Raw genomic sequence first — 5043 nt, forward strand, 5'->3', positions numbered from 1 at the left:
AGATAAGTCATTATTTCTTAAAATAAGTGCATTTGTTCTTGAATTGAGGAGGAAAAAGAGACATTCTGCCAATGGAACAAGACAATTTACATTTAAAATAAGAAAACACAATCGCATTGTCTTATTTCAAGTGTATTTTATCTAAATATCTTATTTTAAAAGTAAAATCATTCATTCCATTGGCAAACTATCTCATTTACCTACTCAAATTAAGGGTAAATGCATGTAATTTGAGATATTTTGACTAATTTCTCGATCGTTTTTCCAGTGTGTGCACTGCAATATTGGGAAGTACCCCCACCTGTCATTCCTTCTAACTGCACTGCAAAAAACATCTAAATTAAGTAAAATGTCTTAAATCAAGTGTATTTACTTTATTTGAGCAGGTAAATAAGATAGTTTGCCAATGGAAGGAGTATTTTTACACTTAAAATAAGTTAAATGGATAACATGCACCTGAAATAAGACAATTGATTTTTCTTATTTCAAATGTAAATTGTCTTGTTCCATTGGCAAAGTGTCTCTTTTATCTCCTCAATTCAGGATAAAATGCACTTATTTTAAGAAAAAATGACTTATTTAGATTTACATTTTTTTGCAGTGTGGTTATGCCACTGATGCAGTTTCTCTGAAGTTTGCACTGGAAAAATGATCTAGAAATAAGTTAAAATTTCTTAAATTAAGTGTATTTATTCTTAATGTGAGTAGATGAATGAGGTGATTTGCCAATGTAATTAGTATTTTTACTTTTAAAATAAGATATTTAGATAAAATGCACTTGAAATAAGACTATGTAAGTGTGTTTTGTTATTTTAAAAGTAAATTGTCTTGTTCCATTGGCAAAATATGTCTTTTACCTTTTGAATTCAAGAACAAATGCACTTATTTTAAGAAAAAAATGACTTCTCTAGATTTTTATTTTTTTCCAGTTTGTCAAGCTGCTAAACTTCAGAGTTTACCTGTGCTGCAGGTGAAGAAAGGAAAACACAGAACCTGAATCCTTCCCTCTGCACACGGTCAGGCAGCAGCTCCATCACTTTAAGATGCAGGGTGAAGCGGGTCTCACCTGAAGAAGACGCCTCAACAATCAAACAGAACTGTACACTGCAAAAACTGTCTAGAAAAAAGTCAAAATATCTTAAATCAAGTGTATTTACACTTAATTTGATCGGGTAAATGGAATGAGGATTTTTACCCTTAAAATAATTTGATAATAGATGTAAATATTGGTATGTAAATGGGAATGTATATGTATGTATGTTGGTGTGAAAAAAAAATAAAAAAAAAAAATAAAAAAAACAACAAAACATAAATGTTAAACAGGAAGGTACTTCCTTTCAGTGCAACTAGAGGGAGAAGGGGTATGAAAAATAAGTTCTACTTCTTCTTCATACCCCTTTTCAGACAATTTACAGTAAGAAATAATCAATGACAGACATTAGGGTAAATATAATGCTTGTTTATGGTAAACATTGTTTAGTGCATTTCTATTTATGTTCAAATTATTTAAATCGAATCAGAACAAGAAATTTAAATTAATGTTTACCATTCACTTTTTATGCGATACACATTTGTTAGTATTTCTGAAATTGATTTAATTATTTGATCATTTCTGAAATTGGAGTGGTTATATTTATTATTATTTGTTCCTTTGATTTATTTATTTTATTTGTTAATTTGATTTATTTATTTTATTTGTTAATTTGTTACTATTATACGGAGCCCCTCTGATGACATGGACAAAAAAAATGTTTAATTGTGGCCACGAAGTAGTATTTCGTTCGCACGAAGTAGTATTTCGCGGCCATGCAATAAGTATAACGTGCGCACCAAATACTTATTAATATCAATAAATCCTCCCCTGTTTTCAGGCTTATGTTAACTGTAAGGACTTATCTTGGACAGGCTGCTATGTAAACGGGCCTTTAGTCCTTCGTTTAGCTATGCTGCGGTTGTTTACACTNAATTAGTATTTTTACTTTTAAAATAAGATATTTAGATAAAATGCACTTGAAATAAGACTATGTAAGTGTGTTTTGTTATTTTAAAAGTAAATTGTCTTGTTCCATTGGCAAAATATGTCTTTTACCTTTTGAATTCAAGAACAAATGCACTTATTTTAAGAAAAAAATGACTTCTCTAGATTTTTATTTTTTTCCAGTTTGTCAAGCTGCTAAACTTCAGAGTTTACCTGTGCTGCAGGTGAAGAAAGGAAAACACAGAACCTGAATCCTTCCCTCTGCACACGGTCAGGCAGCAGCTCCATCACTTTAAGATGCAGGGTGAAGCGGGTCTCACCTGAAGAAGACGCCTCAACAATCAAACAGAACTGTACACTGCAAAAACTGTCTAGAAAAAAGTCAAAATATCTTAAATCAAGTGTATTTACACTTAATTTGATCGGGTAAATGGAATGAGGATTTTTACCCTTAAAATAATTTGATAATAGATGTAAATATTGGTATGTAAATGGGAATGTATATGTATGTATGTTGGTGTGAAAAAAAAATAAAAAAAAAAAATAAAAAAAACAACAAAACATAAATGTTAAACAGGAAGGTACTTCCTTTCAGTGCAACTAGAGGGAGAAGGGGTATGAAAAATAAGTTCTACTTCTTCTTCATACCCCTTTTCAGACAATTTACAGTAAGAAATAATCAATGACAGACATTAGGGTAAATATAATGCTTGTTTATGGTAAACATTGTTTAGCGCATTTCTATTTATGTTCAAATTATTTAAATCGAATCGGAACAAGAAATTTAAATTAATGTTTACCAATCACTTTTTATGTGATACACATTTGTTAGTATTTCTGAAATTGATTTAATTATTGTTATTATTTGATCATTTCTGAAATTGGAATTGTTATATTTATTATTATTTGTTCCTTTAATTTATTTATTTTATTTGTTAATTTGATTTTTTTAGTTTATTTGTTAATTAGTTAAATATACACTTGAAATAAGACAATAAAATATTTTTTTTTTTATTTAAAATGTAAATTATCTTGTTCCATTGACAACAAGTTTCACTTTCCTCCTTCAAGAAAAAATGCTCTTATTTTCAGGAAAAAATTACTTATCTATCTAGATTTAGATTTTTTCCAGTCTAGATCACCATCACCTGCTAAAGCCTGAGAAGGCGGCCATAGCTTGTAAACGCTCTGATGGAGGAAAAAAACGCAGAAGTTTCTGTCAAGGTTTTGTTCCCTATTAGATGAAGTTATAATTAAGATCTGACCAATGGGTATTGTTAAGAGATTTTACTGATGTGACTAGATGGAGCTTTGCAGCTGCAACATTCCTATTGTACACTGCAAAAACCATCTAAAAATTAGAAAAAATGCCTTAAATTAAGTGTATTTACCATTAATTTGAGTAAGTAAAAAGGATAATTTGCCAATGGAATTAGTATTTTTAGTCTTAAAATAAGATAATCAGATAAAATGCACTTGAAATAAGGCAATGCAATTGTGTTTTCTTATTTTAAATGTAAATTGTCTTGTTCCATTGGCAAAGTGTTTCAATACCTCCTCAATTCAAGAAAAAATGCACTTATTGCAAGAAAAATGACTTACGGTATGTAGATTTAAATTTTTTGCAGTGTACGTCCTAAACTCCTTAAGAAAGATTTTGACCAGAACATTCTGTGGTCCAATTTAAACATGTCAAACAAGTAGAAATCTATAAATGGGATCAAATAAACTGGAGCTGGTATGGAATGCCAAATGTGCCGCATACTTCAGTAAATAAAAGCTGGAAAGATCTCTATTTGTAAATATAAACTTTTAAATATTATCTGAGATGCTTGCATTAAAGAAATATATAGATTTTTTTAACCTTAATAAACAAATATTCTTCATTTATTTCATTAACTATTAAAATATGTTCCTTTTGCTTAAAGATTTATCAATCAGGATTGTATTTTATATATATGTGTATTTCTATTTTATTTATTCATTATATGTATATATAAATATAAAAATATATAAATATATATATATATATAAATACATAAAAATATATATCATTATTTCAGTCTGTATTGATACATACATATATAGAAATGATTCATATTTAAATACATTTGTTTTTACTTATATTGGACATTTCATAATTTAGCAGTGCATTTTATATTTAATATTTAAATTATGTATTGAATAAATGAAACAAATTACATCTGTGTATCATGTTCTGCATTTATTGTAGAAGGAAATAACATGAGTACGGCCCTTAAAAGTTATACAAACTTATATATGTATATATGTATAAAACTTATACAATGTTATGTTTTTTAGCTCCTTCTCTTAACCACTGATGGCCAATAAATAGATTTGAGCTGCTTTTTGTTATAATGATTTTCACAAAATCAAGTAAGCTTAAGGCCAATAGATGGACAAGGTGTTCCATGTTTGTTTTTAGTTTTTTATTTCAAGCATTAAAAAGTTTTATAAACTTTTGCAACCTGAAGCGCTCACAAGGCTCACAAAGAGCTGTAGGCAGCACACTGAAAGTCCTGCAGCAGCTGGTGGGATTCTCACACAAACATCTGATGGACATTAAAGGTCAGAGCAGCTAAAGCTGCAACTGGCACTCTGAAGCAAAAATCATTAAAAAGCATAAATAAAAGCCCATAGCAGAAATTATACATTTTATTATTGTGTTTATTCTTTTTCTCTGCACACTAAAAGGTTTTAGCAGACCTCACACAAGTTCACCTCATATATAAAACACTGACAGCACCAACATCCTCCTATTACGTCTCTGCAAGGAAAAACTGTTTACTATTCTACGTTTGGAGCTCTGAATTTTAATGTTTAGATCATTCTAGTTGGTCAGCACTTTAATCTGCTGTTTTTTAAATGCTTTATAAATAAAGATGGTTTAGCTGATGATTAATCTTAATTTACTGAAAGCACACAGATCCTTTGCATTTCTTAGGGGAGGAGAAATGTTGATTTCACTGTTATGTAAAGGGTCTTAGTCGACTTTCACCAGAGATGGCAAAAGTACTCACTTTCCGTACTTGAGTAAAAGTACA

Source organism: Cyprinodon variegatus, unplaced genomic scaffold (genome assembly GCF_000732505.1).
Source record: "Cyprinodon variegatus isolate N-32 unplaced genomic scaffold, C_variegatus-1.0 Scaffold642, whole genome shotgun sequence".
Classification (NCBI taxonomy): domain Eukaryota; kingdom Metazoa; phylum Chordata; class Actinopteri; order Cyprinodontiformes; family Cyprinodontidae; genus Cyprinodon; species Cyprinodon variegatus.